The sequence below is a fragment of the Cervus canadensis genome, chromosome X, assembly GCF_019320065.1.
Source record: "Cervus canadensis isolate Bull #8, Minnesota chromosome X, ASM1932006v1, whole genome shotgun sequence".
NCBI classification, from domain to species: Eukaryota; Metazoa; Chordata; class Mammalia; order Artiodactyla; family Cervidae; genus Cervus; species Cervus canadensis.
Genome location: NC_057419.1, coordinates 51142179 through 51159456, shown reverse-complemented (window position 1 = coordinate 51159456; position 17278 = coordinate 51142179). Strand labels below are relative to the sequence as shown.

At 42.2% G+C, this 17278-nt stretch overlaps 1 long non-coding RNA gene across 1 annotated transcript in view; it reads left to right on the top strand.

The window, feature by feature from the left end:
- The window catches only part of LOC122434498, a 29347-nt gene extending 13659 nt beyond the window's left edge, over positions 1–15688 (top strand). The window contains exons 2-4 of the long non-coding RNA XR_006267387.1: positions 5049–5136; positions 12645–12741; positions 15493–15688. This is a non-coding gene — a long non-coding RNA (uncharacterized LOC122434498). The remainder of the gene's footprint in view (positions 1–5048; positions 5137–12644; positions 12742–15492) is intronic.
- The last annotated feature ends 1590 nt before the right edge of the window (positions 15689–17278 follow it).

Below are 17278 nucleotides of genomic sequence, written 5' to 3'. Positions count from 1 at the left end.
TATACTTCCTGATTGAAAAGGCAAAACTCAAGTGATGGGAAGAGATCAGTGATTTACAGCAGTTGGGGTTTTTTCTTTTTTCTTTTGGCTACACTGTGTGGCATGTGGGATCTTAGTTCCCCAGCCTGGGATTGAACTTGTGCCCTCTGCATTGGAAGGGTAGACTCTTAACCACTGGACGACCACGGAAGTCCTTACAGAGGGTTGGGGTGAGGGTAGGGTGTATCTAGAAAGGGATAGTACGAAGGAGTTGTGGGAGCTGATGGAAATATTTTTTATCCTGATTGGTATAGAGCTCACAAAGATATGTAGTAAAATTCATAGACCTGTACATTAAAAGGATAAAAGTCCATTTTGTCATATGATAATTAAAACAAAACAAAAGACACAACCCTTGTTCTGAAGAGTGCACAGATCAGTCAGAGAGCTGGAGTTCTAGCCGTGTCCTACACTGTATAACACAGAAGTCACTGACAGTGCAGTGAGAGCACAGAGCAAGGAGATTATCACTTGAGGGGGTAGAAATCAAAGAAGGCCACCAGAGAAATGACACTTCTTTGATTATCAGGCAGCTGTTGAATATATTTTCATGTGTATTTTGACCATTTATGGTGTTTAAAAAAATAATTTGTTATCCTTTGCTGATTAAAAATTTTGAATTTTTATAAGAATTTAAGAATTTATAAGAATAATTTGTAAGAATTTGGTTTATAAGAATTCTTCATGTATTAATGATATTAACTCTTTGACTTTTATTTCCGTGTGTTTTTCCATTTACTTCCCTTTTATTCATGTGTTATAAGTTTTGTGATAAACACAATTTTATTTTTGATCAAGGAGAAGAGTAGATGTTTTTATTGATCTTGAACCCCTTATGGACCTTCATGTTGGGCAACCTGAAGGATGGGTGGACCACCCCAGGTCCTCTTGTTCACCCCATCTCTCCTCCAATGCTCATTCCATCCACCTCCTTCTCTGACTGTCTCCCACTGGCATTAGCGATAGAGGAGTGCCCCACATTCATTCTTTTAGTGATGCTGGGGCCCCCTCACCACAGGATTCCTTATCACTTTGATAAATGAAGGAACCCCTGCCCCTCTCAAGGGATGTAGTCACCCTGTGGGTTTTCTGGGGGGTTTCTAGTTCACATCATTGCTCCACTCCAGCACACCCACTTCTTTGACCCTTCTGCCATCTGCTCCAGCAGTCCTGAATTTCTAGTTCATGTAACATAAGGCTTTCTCCAGCCTTCACAGATGGCAGTGAAACTTCAAAGGGGTAAGGATCTAAAGAAAATCCTAAAAAGGTTTTTTTTAAAAAAGGACAGATTAAATTCATGAGAATAGGATCAAAGTGATGTTTCATTTCTCATTCAATTGGATGGTAAGATAAGAGCTATTTGTTCATTGTTTCTCCTCTGATGTATGCAGTCTCCAGAGCAGTGCCTGGCACCTAGTGGACACTCACTCAGTAAATAATTGTTATACAACTGATTGGAGTAGTAGCTTGAAAAATAGTTTTAACCTAGATCTATATCACAACTCAATTAACTAGCAGGACAAAATATAGTTATGATTGGACAAATAAGGATGTGATGATCAATGCCCACCAACCTGAGGTGGAAAATGTACCAAAGAATGTACTCTCAGCTAACAGGAAAATAATATGAGGAAGTAGTGGGATGCAAGGGTCACAAAGTGAGCAAAGAAATCGGTATAGAATGCTGGTATAGATAAACAAACACTGACTATCAAAAAACATAACAGTAAGGACTTCCTTAGTGGTATAGGGATTAAGGCTCCAAGCTCCCAATGCAGGGGGCCCAGGCTTGATTCCTGGTCAAGGAACTAGATCCCACATGCCACAACTAAAGATCCTGCATGTTGCAACCAAGACCCAGTGCAGACAAAAAAAATTAAATATTTTTAAAGTGTTTAAACAAAGTTCAGTTCAGTTGCTCAGTTATGTCTGACTCTTGGTGACTCCATGGACTATAGCACGCCAGGCTTCCCTGTCCATCACCAACTCCTGGAGTTTGCTCAAACTCATGTCCATTGAGTCGATGATGCCAAAGGTAACAAAAGGTAACAGTAATTATACACTTTACATTTCTGATAACTTTTGATAACAAGCTAGACATTAAATTACCAAAAATATTAACAGGAGAGGTTGGAAGAAGAATGTCCTGTGATGTTGTTTTAGTTAAATTGATTCTTTGGGCTTTTAAAAAGCAGACAATAGAGATGTTGATTAATTCTAGCCATTGGTAGAAAAAAGTAGGCTTTAGTTTGTTAAGAATTCTATATAAACATTAAAGTAATAGGAATAGAAAATACAACTTCCAAGTCACTGAGGAAAAAAAAAAGAATGAAAACCCCTAAATCAATCCAAGAAGTGAAACAAATGTTCATATATATTGATATTTTGTTATAAAAATATCTATATCCATATATGGGTAGATCAGGGCTTCCTGGTGGCTCAGTGGTAAAGAACCCAGCTGCCAATGCAGAAGACGAAGGAGACAGGGGTTCGACCCCTGAGTTGGGAAGATCCCCTGGAGGAGGGCATGGCAACCCACTCCAGTATTCTTGCCTGGGGAATCCCATGGACTGAGGAGCCTGGCGACTGTCCATAGGGTTGCAAAGAGTTGGACACTACTGAAGCAACTTGGCCGGCACATATATTAATTAAATAATGCCTGAAAGTTATTAGGCTTGAGGAATAGGATTGGCTTGTTTAGGACTTTACTTTGGGATAATTTTTGGAATTCAAACTTGTGAGTAATGACCATAATATGATTGGAGAAATAGTATATAAAACTGTAGAAAATCATTCCATTTTTATGAGATATTAATATTATTCATGCAGAAAATGAACACACCTAGAAATTTTAAATGTAATTTTATATGAAGGATAAAAGTAAATGACTTTTTCATGTATAATCAATGCTGAAAGCTCAGCTTCTCTGTATGTGAATGCGTGCTAAATCACTTCAGTCGTGTCCAACTCTTTGTGACCCCATGGACTGTAGCCTGCCAGGCTCCTTTGTCCTTGGATTCTCCAGGAAAGAATACTGGAGTGGATTGCCATGCCTTCTCCAGAAGATCTTCCCAACTCAGGGATCAAACCTGTGTCTCCTATGTCTCCTGCATTGGCAGGTGCATTTTTTACCACTAGCACTACCTGGGAAGCCCTCTCTTTACACTGGTGCCAAATCAAATCTCTGAGACAGAGTTTGGGGTCAGGAGAAGTAGAAAAGAATAGCTTTATTGCTTTGCAAGGCAAAGGGGGTCACAGTGGGCTAATGTCCTCAAAACTGTGTGTCCCAACTTAGGGAAGATAGTGAGAAGTTTTATAGTAATCATTCAAGAGGGCATGGTCAGTCATTGTATGTTACGTATAATATATTACATATTATGTATTACATGTTATATATTATATATGTGCATAGTTGCTCAGTTGTGTCTGATTCTTTGTGACCCCATAGACTTTAGCCCACCAGGCTCCTCTGTCCATGAGGATTCTCTAGGCAAGAATACTGGAGTGGTTTGCCATGCCCTCCTCCAGGGAATCTTCCCAACACAGGGATGGAACCCAGGTATCCCTCATTGCAGGCAGATTCTTTATTGTCTGAGCCACCAGGTAAGCCCATATTATATATTACATTATATTATATACAAAATAATATATCTTATGTAAATCATATTATATATTATATAACATATATTACATATTATATAACATATATTGTATACCATATATCATTTATTATTATTATATATTATGGGCTTCCTGGGAGCGCAGATGGTAAAGAATCTGCCTGCAGTGCAGGAGACCCAGGTTTAATCCCTGGGCCTGGAGAAGGGAATGGCAACCCACTCCAAAGTTCCTGCCTCGAGAATTCCACGGACAGAAGAGCTTGGTGGGGTACAGTCTATGGGGTTGCAAAGTGTCAGACATGACTGAGCAACTAACACATACATACACATTATATATTATATATCATTAGATATAATTGATTATATACAATAGGTACAGTCCTAAATTATGCAAATCAAGCTGATAATGTTGGATATAGTGCTAGAAAGTTAGGTTGAGATTTGAAATATTTATTTATTTTATGTTTCTATATTTTTGAATTTTTCACTATAATTTTCACATTTTAATTTAAAAATTGTAATATATGCATTCATGTATACTATCTATGGTGAAACAGATCACCAGCCCAGGTGGGATGCATGAGACAAGTGCTCCGGCCTGGTGCACTGGGAACACCCAGAGGAATCGGGTGGAGAGGGAGGTGGGAGGGGGGATCGGGATTGGGAATACATGTAAATCCATGGCTGATTCATATCAATGTATGACAAAACCCACTGGAAAAAAAAAATAAAAATAAAAAAATAAATTAAAAAAAAATAAAAAAAAATAAAAATTGTAATATATGCATTCAGAATTTATCATTACTGGAAAACTGCATATTATATAACAATGCGTACAGAAATTAAAAAGTACAATTCAAAATAATATGTACAAATGAATGCAATTTTATGAAATTATATTTATGTAGGGCTTCCCTGGTGGCTCAGTGGTAAAGAATCTGCCTGCTGACATAGGAGATATGGATTCAATCCCTGATCCTGGAAGATCCCTCAAGCCACCAAGCAGCTAAGCCCTTGTGCCACAGCTATTGAGCCTGTGCTCTAGAGGCCGGGAGTCACAACTACTGAGCCTGTATGCTGCAATTACTGAAAGCTCACATTCCCTAGAGCCTGTGCTTCACAACAAGAGAAGCCACCACAATGAGAAGCCTGGGCATTGCCACTAGAGAGTATCCCCACTCACTGCAACTAGAGAAAAGCCTGTGTAGCAAGGAAAATCCAGCACAGTAAAAAATAAATGAATAAATAATTTTTTAAAATATACTTATATAAATACAAACATGGAAATTTAGAAATACATAAACATGTAAAGTACAGAAATGAGGAACTATTTCTAGGATGTTGGATTGGTTTGTCATTTATTTCTACAATGTAGTTCCTTCTTTTCAGGAAAACTTGCAAGCCAAGTGGATGACCTAAGGATAAATGAAAACATCACTTCTGGAATGAAAGTAAAAGAAATAGGAAGCAATGGAAGGTATTTAATGGAATGGGAAAGGGCTCCCATTCCAATATAAATGAGAAAACCTCAAGACTAAGCTGAACCCCCTCCACTAAAGTGCATCCATGCACACTTTCTCTCTGTGAGCATTGTATGGTGTGCACTGATGAAATGATGGGGAACATCTTACCAGGCCATTGAGGACTTGCCCCAAATAGCTATTTCCCACTTAGTTGTTGTTTAGTCGTTCAGTTGTGTCTGACTCTTTGTGACCCCGTGGACTGCAGCACGCCAGGCTTCCCTGTCCTTCACCATCTCTGGAGTTTGTTCAAACTTATGTCCATTGAGTCAGTGATGCCATCCAACCATCACGTCCTCTGTCATCCCCTTCTCCTGCCTTCAATCTTTCCCACCATTAGGCTCTTTCCCAATGAGTTGGCCCTTCACATCAGGTGGCCACAAGTACTGGAGCTTCAGCTTCAGCATCATCAGTCCTTCCAGTGAATATTCAGGGTTGATTTCCTTTAGGATTGACTGGTTTGATCTCCTTGCTGTCCAAGGGACTCCCAAGAGTCTTCTCCATCACCACAGTTCAAAAGCATCAATTTTTATGTGCTCAGCCTTTTTTTATTGTGCAGCTCTCACATCTATACATGACCACTGGAAAAACCATAGCTTTGACAATACAGACCTTTGTATGCAAAGTGATGTCTCTGCTTTTTAATACGCTATCTAGGTTGGTCATAGCTTTTCTTCCAAGGAGCAAGCGTCTTTTAATTTCATGGCTGCAGTCACCATCTGCAGTGATTTTGGAGCCCAGAAAAATAAAGTCAGCCACTGTTTCCTTTGTTTCCCCAACTATTTGCCATGAAATGATGGGACCAGATGCCATGATCTTTGTTTTTTGAATGTTGAGCTTTAAGCCAGGTTTTTTACTCTCCTCTTTCACCTTCATCAAGAGGCTCTTTAATTCTTTTTGCTTTCTGCCATAAGGATGGTGTCATCTGCATATCTAAGGTCATTGGTGTTTCTCCAGGGAATCTTGATTCCAGCTTGTGCTTCATTCAGCCCTGCATTCTGCATGATGTACTCTGCATATAAATTAAATAAGCAGGGTGATAATATACAGCCTTGACGTACGCCTTTTCCAAACTTGAACCAGTCAGTTGTTCCACGTCTAGTTCTAACTGCTGCTTCTTGACTTGCATACAGGCTTCTCAGGATGCAGGTAAGGTGGTCTGGTATTGCCATCTCTTTAATAATTTTCCAGTTTGTTGTGATCTACACAGTCAAAGGCTTTAGCATAGTCAATGAAGCAGAAGTAGATGTTTTTCTGGAATTCCCTTGCTTTTTCTATGATCCATCGGATGTTGGCAATTTGATCTCTTGTTCCTCTGCCTTTTCTATATCCAGCTTGTACATCTGGAAGTTCTAGGTTCACATACTGTTCCCACTCAGTACACCTGGCCTAGTGCACTGGTTCTCATTCAATGTGGGCCTGGGGTAGGATCTGAGAATTTATTTCTAACACATCCCCAGTGATGTGGCTGCATCCTCGCTTTGAGACCCTGCGGCCTCATGCCTGGGTTGGCAAACAGAGGAGGACACCCAGAGCCTGGCAAGCTTGTGAGACCTGCAACCTCAGGGCTTGGTGGCTAGGACCCTCCTCCATGCCTTTAGCCTCCAGCATTTCTTGACAATTTGGGAAAATTGCGGGGATCTAATGTAGGGTTAACTCGTATCAATTTACAAAGCCTAGGTCGAGTAGAAATGAAATTCTAGAAGATGTCTCATCAGACTTTGCAGCTTAGACTTCAGATTTATTTCAGATTCATCAAAGGAGAAAGACTGGCAGTACTGCCGAAGTGAGCGGGTTTTCCGCAAACACTGCAGCAAGCAGCTTCCTTCCCAATCACCAAAGGGCTCTGCTGCGTTTTTTTTGGACGTGAAAGGCAGGCGAAGAGGCAGTGTAGATGGGGGTGGGGGTGAGGAATTAAGAGTTTCTTGGCATTTCTGGAGCAACATTGCCACCAAGAGGAAAATGCAACAAAGCCTCAAGCCATGTGAGCAAACAAAAGGAGGCTGTTGTTCAGTTGCTCAGTTGTGTCCGACTCTTTGCAATCCCATGGATTGCGACACACCAGGTTCCCCTGTCCTTCACTATCTCTTGGAGTCTGCTCAAACTCATGTCCATTGTGTCGATGATGCCATCCAATCATCTCATCCTTTGTTGCCCCCTTCCTCTTACCCTCAATATTTCTACAATACCAGAAAGAAAGGAATGCTTTGGTGGAACAGAAAATCCAGAAGTCATGAATGACTGACTCAGAAGCCAAATTGAAGATGATCCCAGTGATTTGTCGATGGGACAATCTGAGCATGAACAAGGTTGCAATGGTTTGAAATACATGAAATATAAACCTGGGTTTTTTTTGTTTTGTTTTGTTTTTTCCCCTGCATCATGTGGTCAGTGGGATATGTTTTTCCACCAGGGGAACCTGTTGTCCCTGCAGTGATAGTATTGAGTCTTAATCCCTGGACCACCAGGGAAGTCTTGGGAAACAGCTCTTTATGTTGGAAACTGATAAATATAGGGAAAGAATCAAGTGTCAATTATTGATCCTGCTTTTCTTATACAAGCAAAGAGTTGGGGGGGATCTTTTTATAAATATATTTGGGCTAATAAGTGAAAGAATGAGAGAATCAAAATATTCTACTTTGTCACCCCCTTGTAAATAAATGGATCCAGTCACTGCCCATCAATGACTTGTGACATCATAAAAAGAGACAACCAACAGTATGTGCCTAATTATGAGGGCGCAAAGCATCCACACTGACAAACCTAAACAGTGTGTTGAAAAGCAGAGACATTACTCCACCGACAAAGTTCCATATAGTCAAGGCTATGGTCTTCCCAGTGGTCACATACAGTTGTGAGAGCTGGACCTTAAGGAAGGCCAAATGCCAAAGAATTGATGCCTTCGAACTGTGATGCTGGAGAAGACTCCTGAGAGTTCCTTGGACGGCAAGATCAAATCAGTCTATCTTAAGGGATATCAACCCTGAATATTCATTGAAAGGACTGATGCTGAAGCTGAAGCTCCAATACTTTGGCCACCTGATTTGAACATCTGTGGTCATCTGATACCAACAGCTGACTCATTGGAAAAGTCCCTGATGCTAGGAAAGATTGAGGACAGAAGGAGAAGAGGTCATCAGAAGGTGATATGGCTGGATGGCATCACCGATGCAATGGACTTGAACTTAAGCAAACTTCGAGAGATGGTGAGGGACAGGGAGGCCTGGCATGCTGTAGTCCATGGGGTGGAAAAGAGTTGAACACGACTGGATGACTGAACAACAACAACAATAAAGCATCCATATGAAGCCATCCTGAATATATATAAAAAAATCAGGGTAATGTGAAGGCTGAATGGATATTTGAAACTATTTAGGATTTCTTATTATTTTCTTAGATGAGAAAATGGTATTGAGGTTAGATTTTCTAAAAGAGTCCTTATCTTTCAGATACACATACTGACCTATTGTACATTAAAAAATATGATATCTGAGATTTGCTTCAAAATAATCTGAAGGGTACATAGTGGATGGGATATATAGATGATTGGCCATGAGCTTATGAATTTTGGAGCTAGATGGTGGTACAGAATGTTCATTTTGCTGTTCTCTAGACTTTTGTGTAAGTTTCTAATATGCCCTAATACAAAGTAAAAATAAAATTATGGAAAGGCTGGAATTATGCCTTTTATAAGCACAGTGCCCTTAATTCAGATCTAGCTTTGAATACACTCTTAGCACATATTCTATTTATATAATTTGTATACATACAGCTTGTATGAAATGGGACTTAATAAAGTTTTAGATGGCCTAGTTTCATACAATCCTGAGTCATCTCACAATTTATGAGTCATTTCCCAAATCCATGACACCTACTTCCTGTTAAGGAAGCAGCAGTTCAATCCATGTTTAGCATTTCTTTTTTCTGGTAAACACATGCATGAATTCATGTGGTACTGCATTTTATATGTATTTAATACATGGAATTATTGTATGTACATGAGGTCTAGTAAATACAGTCAGAGGGTCTCAACTTGCCCTGATCCATTTCATAGTGAATTTCATGTCTGAAATCCTTGTTTCTGCCACTTGTGAGAAATGAAGCTTCTCTCAATCAGCAGTGTTAGCTGTTAGTGTTACTTAAAACCCTGCAATGACTCCCCACTAAATAAAGGACACATTCTGTCCTTTAACAGTAGGGATGCCTTCTTCTCTTACATCTACTTCTGGTTTTGTCAGCTGTGGCCAAGCTGGAAGGAAGGTACTCAACACGCAGTGAAGGAGTCATTGTAACCTGGACCACAGCACCGAATGGGGCCCACTTCTTCCCAGGGAACAATGTGATTGACAGCCATTTCAAGGCTTCCAGAGCTGGGTTTGGAGCCTGTGCTGAAAAGATGTAGCACAGAAGGGGTGTGACTGCTGTCCTTAGGAAGGCCTTTTTGAAAACTTGGACACTGGTTAGTGTAAGAGACTGAATTGTGCCCCCACCCCAAATTCCTCTGTTGCAGCCCTTCACCCAAAGTGGTTGTATTTGGAGATAGGGCCTTTAAGGAGGTAATCAAGGTTAAATGAGGCCTTAAGGGTGGGGTCTCACCACCTAATGAGGCCATAAGGGTGGTGTCCTTAGATGAAGAGGAAGTTCAGTTCTGTTCAGTTCAGTTGCTCAGTCGTGTCCGACTCTTTGCGACCCCATGAACCGCAGCATGCCAGGCCTCCCTGTCCATCACCAACTCCCGGAGTCCACCCAAACCCATGTCCATTGTGTTGGAGATGCCATCCAACCATCTCATCCTCTGTCGTCCCCTTCTCCTCCCGCCCTCAATCTTTCCCAGCATCAGGGTCTTTTCCAATGAGTCAGCTCTCCGCACCAGGTGGCCAAAGTATTGGAGTTTCAGCTTCAACATCAGTCCCTCCAATGAACACCCAGGACTGATCTCCTTTAGGATGGACCAGTTGGATCTCCTTGCAGTCCAAGGGACTCTCAAGAGTCTTCTCCAACACCACAGTTCAAAAGCATCAATTCTTCTGCGCTCAGCTTTCTTTATAGCCCAACTCTCACATCCATACATGACTACTGGAATTCCCATTTTGTTGTGATCCACATAGTCAAAGGCTTTAGCATAGTCAATGAAGCAGAAGTAGATGTTTTTTCTGGAATTCCCTTGCTTTTTCTATGATCCACCAGATGTTGACAGTTTGATCTCTGGTTCCTCTGTCTTTTCTAAATCCAGCTTGTACATCTGTCACTTTACTGCTTGTATTGCTGCCAGCTCCTCAGACGCAGAATGCTTACTTTAGTCATCACTGTATTCTCAGTGCCTAGAAAAGAGTAGGGTCCCAGTGTCTGCTGAGTCATTGGTGGGGGTTGCTTAAAACAACAGAAATTTTGGGAATTCCCTGGCTGTCCAGTGGTTAGATACCCATGCTTTCACTGCCAAGGGCCCAGGTTCAGTTCCTGGTCGGAAACTAAGACCTACAAGCCATGCAGTGCTGCCAAAAAAAGAAAAAACAGAAAAAATCCAGAAGTTATTTTATAGTTCTGGAAGTTAGAAGTCTGAAATCAAGGTGTTGGTGGCAGGGCCATGTTCCCTCTGAAGGCCCCAGGGGAGGGACCTTTCTTGCCTCTTCCAGCTTCTGGTGGGTTGCCAGCAATCCTTGGTGGCCCATAGCTTGCAGACTTATCGCTCTAATTTCTGTATCCATTGTCACATGGCATTCTCCCCATGTGTGTATTTCTGTGCCTCTTCTCATCAGGATGCCAGTGACTGTATTCAGGGCTTGCCCTAATCTAGGATGACCTCATCTTAACTCACATCTTAATTACACCTGCAGAGACTGATTTCCAAATAAGGTCACATTCACAGGTTAAGACTTGAATAAACCTTGGGGGGCAGGGGAACACAATTCAACCCATAACACCTTGTTTCAGCTATATCAGGATGCCTCATTGGTCAATGCTAATGATTACTGACAATAATTTCTAATTTTCCCTGAGTACTTGCCATATTGTGGGCACTGGGCTAAGTACCTAATGTGCATTATTGCATATGATTCTCTCCCTCCACCATAGACACTATTATTATATCCATTTAATTGATAAGGAAACTGAGGCCTGGTGAGGTGAAGCAACTTGTCAAGTTTCTCATTCAGTTAGTGGTAGATTATAATTTCCAAAATTATGGAAATTATACAGGTGGTAGACTATAATTTTAAAAATTATGAAAATCATACAGATTTCTCCAGACCACCTTACCTCTCTCCTGAGAAACCTGTGTGCAGGTCAAGAAGCAACAGTTAGAACTGGACATGGACTGGTTCAAAATTGAGAAAGGAATACATCAAGGTTGTATATTATCACTCTGCTTATTTAACTTATGTGTAGAGTACATCATGCAAAATACTGGGCTGGATGAAGCACGAGCTGGAATCAAGATTGCCTGGAGAAATATCAATAACCTAAGATATGCAGATGACACTACCCTTATGGCAGATAGTGAAGAGGAACTAAAGAGCCTCTTGATGAAAGTGAAAGACGAGAGTGAAAATCCTGGCTTAAAACTCAACATTCAAAAAACTAAGATCATGGCATCCAGCCCCATCCCCTCATGGCAAATAGATGGGGAAACAATGGAAACAGTGACAGACTTGAATTTATTGGGCTCCAAAATCACTGCAGATGGTGACTGCAGCCATGAAATTAAAAGACACTTGCTCCTTGGAAGAAAAGCTATGACCAACATAGACAGTGTATTAAAAAGCAGAGACATCACTTTACATACAAAGGTCCTTATTGTTAAACTATGGTTTTTCCAATACTCATGTATGCATGTGAGAATTGGACCATAAAGAAGGCCGAGCATCAAACAATTGATGCTTTTGAACTGTGGTGTTGGAGAAGACTTTTGAGAGTCCTTGGACTGCAAGGAGATCAAACCAGTCAATCCAATCCTGAAGGAAATCAACCCTGAACATTCATAGGAAGGGCTGATGCTGAAGCTGAAGCTCCAGTACTTTGGCCACCTGATGTGAAAGGCCAACTCATTAGAAAAGAGCCTGATGCTGGGAAAGATAGAAGGCAGGAGGAGAAGGGGGATGGCAGAGGACGGGATGGTTGGATGGCATCACTGACTCAATGGACATGAGTTTGAGTCAACTCTGAGAGAAAATGAAGGATAAGGGAACCTGGCATGCTGCAGTCCATGGAGTTGCAAAGAGTCAGACAAGACTGAGCAACTGAACAGCAACAACATAATTTCCAAAACTGGTCGCAGCAACATTTCTGGCCCCACGTGCCTTTCTAGAACCTTGTCACTCCCCATCAAGAAGCAGAACCTTTTTCTTCTCCTTCTGAACCTGGGCAGAACTTTGTGACTGACTCAATGAATAGGGTATAGGGGAAGTGACACTATGTAACTTCCAAAACTGGTCATGAAAGGTACAACTTCCACCCTCCTCTCTCTCAGAGTCCTTGGCCTTGGAACCCAGCCATCATGCTGTGAGGAAGCCAAAAGCAACCACATGGAGAGGTCTGGGCTACAACCAGCATCAACGTCCATCCATGTGAGTATAGGAGCCTTCAGATGACCCAGGCCCTTGTCTTCAAGTCTCCAGCTGGGGCTGCAGACAAAGAGGAGCAGAGACAAGCCATCATCACTGATGTAACCCTATGGGGCTGTCCCAGAGCTCTGTGGCCAGTCCTAGGGTGGGGGAGTGGGGGACAGGGCCTGGCGAGTAGATTGCTCCTGCTGGCTAGTGTGGCATTTCTTTCATAGGATCTTATGAGTCCAGGACAGTAGAATGGTGGCAACAGGCTGATTTGGGGTGACTTTCAGTTGTGTTGTTTATAGGCCAAGTTCAAGGCTCCAGGCCTGACCATTCAGTGCCAGCCCTTGTGCTTGAGCTGCATGTGTATCAGCTCTCACCATGCCTTTTTCATGCCTCCAGTCTAGGGCACCTAAAGGTACAGAGGTGGTGGCAGGTGCCTTTACCTTGTATAGTGTCCAGGGCAATCATTGCCTCCACAGGCTCTGCACCAGGTATCAGGCAGTTCTCTGGGCCATGTCCACTCTCTCTAGGAACTTTCAAGACAATTGCCCCACAACTCCAGTCAGGTCTCTTGGCTCATCAATATGGTGACATCATGCTCCCCCAGGTGGGTCTCAAGCCCTGCCAGATGAAGAAAATGGCAACCCACTCTAGTATTCTTACTGGAAAATTCCATGGGCAGAGAAGACTGGAGGTTTACAGTCCATGGGGTGGCAAGATGAAGAATGGACATTCTTTAAAAAAAAAAAACTTCCCTGATGATCCAGTGGTTAAGGGTCCACCTGCCAGTGCAGCTCACACAGGTTTGATCCCTGGTCCAGGAACTAAGATCCCACATGCCATGGGGCTGCTAAGCCCGAGTGCCACAACTACTGAGCCCATGCACTCTAGAGTCTGTGCTCTGGAAGAAGAGAAGCCACTGCAATGAGAACCCTGCACACAACTAGAAAGTTAACTCCACTTGCTACAACTAGAGAAAGCCCTCTCCCAGCAATAAAGACCCAGTGTGGCCATAAATAAAATTATTTTTAAATGAAATTTATGTATTTATTATTATTATAGATTATTATTTATTTATTTTTGGCCATGCCATGTGGCATGGGGGAATCTTAGTTCCCCAACCGGAGATTGAAGCCGTCCATGCCCTGTGCATTGAGAGTGTGGAGTCCTAACCACTGGACTGCCAGGGGAGTCCAAGAATGGACATTCTTTCTACAGTTGAGACTTCTCACTCTGCCATGGGCACCATGCTTTCCTCCCCCATAGTGAGGATGTGTTGAAGGTAGGGGTGCAGTCAAGTTTGCAGTAGATCTCATTCTAGGAATGCAGTGATCATTGTTTAAAGAGTTAAAGAAAAGACATGGCTAGAAGTTTTCTTGTTCTACATTTATGATATAAAATTCCAAACAGAAAATTTAACATGACCAGAAAATGAAGTATTTTTGTTCACATTTCCCCATATACTCTGTGTAAGGTTTGCTGTTGTGGGTCTTATCAGCAAAACACAGAAGTATGAGGAATCATTGGAGGCCAGGATTTATGGGCAGCCCAATGGATGATGTGATGTCCCAAGTAAGATGTAACCAGCATTAAATAAATGCTATTAGGAAACTGCAGAGGCAAGAGCTCTACATTTTCCAGTACAAACAGATTCTAAAGAGCCATGGTATTGTGAGTAATAATGGTGTTGCTACCTTCTTGTGGTAGGAGATGAAATTAGCCAGGAATGGCACTGTGAGAAAATATAAAATATATATTGTTTCTGCCCCCGAGTCCTGACACAGAGCTCCTGAACACCTTGTAAATTCCTACATGACAAGAGCACTAGCAGCCATATATCAACATGAATCAGCCATAGTTATACATGTTGATGTATGGCAGAAACCAATGCAACATTGTAAAGCAATTATCCTCCAATTAAAAATAAAAAACAGAAACAGAGCACTAGCAACATCTTTTATTCTACTGAGTGACTCTAGGTGGATCTGGATGGCTCCTGGATGGGGGCTGGTCACCAGAAAGACCACACCATAGTTAGAAGCTTGAAATTTTCAGCTCCACCTTCCATCCTTCAGAGAGGGGAAAGGGCTGGAAATGAAGTTAATAATTGATCATGCCTACGTGAGGAAGCCTCCGTAAAATTTCAATAGCATCAAGTTCTGGGAGCTTCCCAGTGGGTGAACCATCCACATACAAGGAGGGTGCTATACCCCAGTGCCACAGGGACAAAAGTTCCTGCACTAAGGAGTCTCCCAGACCTCACGCTAGGTATCTCTTCATCTGACTGTTCATCTGTTTCCTTTATCATGTCCTTTAATAAACTGGTAAACATAAGTATTCCCCAGAGTTCTGTGAGTTGCTCTAGCAAATTAATCTAACTTGAAGAGGAGGTCGTGGGAACCTCTGATTTGCAACCAAATCAGACAGAATTTGTGGGTAACCTGGGGACCTACTACTTGCAACTGGCATCTGAAGTGGGGTGAGGGGCAGTCTCGTGGGGCTGAGCCCTTAACCTCTGGTATCTGATGCATTCTCCAGGTAGATAGTGTTGGAATTGAGTTAAATTATAGGACACCCAGCTGGTGTCATAGAGAATTGCTTGATGTGGGGGAAAAAAACCCACACATCTTGTGTCAGAGGTGTTGTGAGTATTCTGTGTGAGTAGTATAGGAGACACATTGGAAAGAGAAACACAGAAGGAGGTGGAAAACTTGGTTTTTCCCTACATGGAAGGTGAAGGATGTTTTTTTTTTTTTTCCTTTTTAGGCACATTTGACAAAAAAGAAGATGAAGAACATAAGGAGATGGCTCCTGGACCTGAAGAGGAAGATGGAGACTGGAAATACAAAGATTATTCAGGTGTATTGACTATACAATAAACAGATACCTAAATATCTCTTCTTGAGAACTTACTGTAGAGCACAGGGAACTCTATTCAGTGCCTCGTTGTGACCTAAATGGGAAAGAAATTTAAAAAAGAGGGGCTATGTGTATATGTATGGCTGATTCACTTTGCTGTATAGTAGAAATTGACACAGTAGTGTAAAGCAACTATATTCCAATAAAAATACCTCTTCTCTACACTTTTTTCTAAATCCTCATCAATAAATCATAATACCACATATGGACCCATGATTTTCAATACACTTTTAATTCAAACCATTCATATAGATGGAGACATTGCAAAACTATTTGTCTGCGGCCCCAAATACCTTAGAGGCAATGTGGTAGGCAGCCTCTGAGATGGTCCCCAATGATCCCTGCCTCCTGGGGCTCATGCACTTATATCATCTCTTCCCCTTGAGTGTGGCCTAGATTTACAGAGTCACTTCTAACAAGTAGAACTAGGCGAAATGATGAGGTAGCATCTCTGAGGTTAGTTTATAAAAAGACTGCAGCTTCTGTTAGGTACACTCTCTCCTGCTGGTTTCCACTGTCCCTGCTGCCACCCATTGCCTTTTCCCTCCCTCAACTGGAGCCCAGCCAATTATATAAAGAAGTACAGGCTATCCCATGAAGGCAATGTGTAGGAGAGAGGCCTTGGAGGGGCTAGCTGCAAGAGGTACAAACTAACACACCAGATACACTGTGTGGTCTCTTGCCCAACCTCCATTCATTCATTCACAGAGGCCCCCAAATTGTCAGATCATAAAGGCAAATACCCAATCATTGCTGCCACCGATGGGCAATAACTTGGTTACAATAAGCCCAAAACAAACATTTAACAGCCAGCAGGGCAGGCAGTTTGGCCTGGCCTTGACTGTCTATTTTTCTTTTCATCCCTGCAAGGAGCAGGGTGATATGCGGTAAAACTTTCTTTTTCCTGCACTATTGTTATTGACTGCCGCTGGAATAGCCTTTCTATAATGCCACACTTATCTCTGTGTTTTCCTTCTCAAGAACCCACAGTGGCTCCCTCCTTCCTGTAATCACATGGATTCAGCTGATCATTTCCTCCTCTTCTGTGCCAGCCAGCCATCTGTCCAAATATGCATTGAGGCCGCAGCGCTCACCAGGCATCACAATCATCAAAAGCAAGGCCAGGGGTGGCCTCTGCTCTGAGTCTGCATCGCTGCATGGGTTTTAGGGGTCACTGGGAAGGCTGTTTTCCTGAGGGCAGAGGTTGTATCTGTTTTGTTTCTTGTTAAATCCTGCTGCAGTGCCTTGCACGGTGTAAAGGCTCAGGTAGTACATGTCAAAAGAATGAATGGGAGAAGGAAATGGCAACCCACTCCATTATTCTTGCCTGGAGAATCCCATGGGCAGAGGAGCCTGGAAGGCTACAGTCCAAGGGGGTCTTAAAGAATCAGACACGTCTGAGCCACTTTCACTTCCACTTGACGGAATGATTTTCAAGTCAAAACTCACTGTCATAATAAAGTTCTCTTTAAACACACACAAAAAAAGAATGAATGAACTGACTCCCTAACCCTCAGCTGGGTCCAGAGGAAACTGACCCACAGAGTGGAGAGGTGACTGGCTCAGGACCATGGATTAAAAACCTGGGGCCCCACTCACTCACCCAGCGGCTACCTGTTTCTTTCCCAGCCCT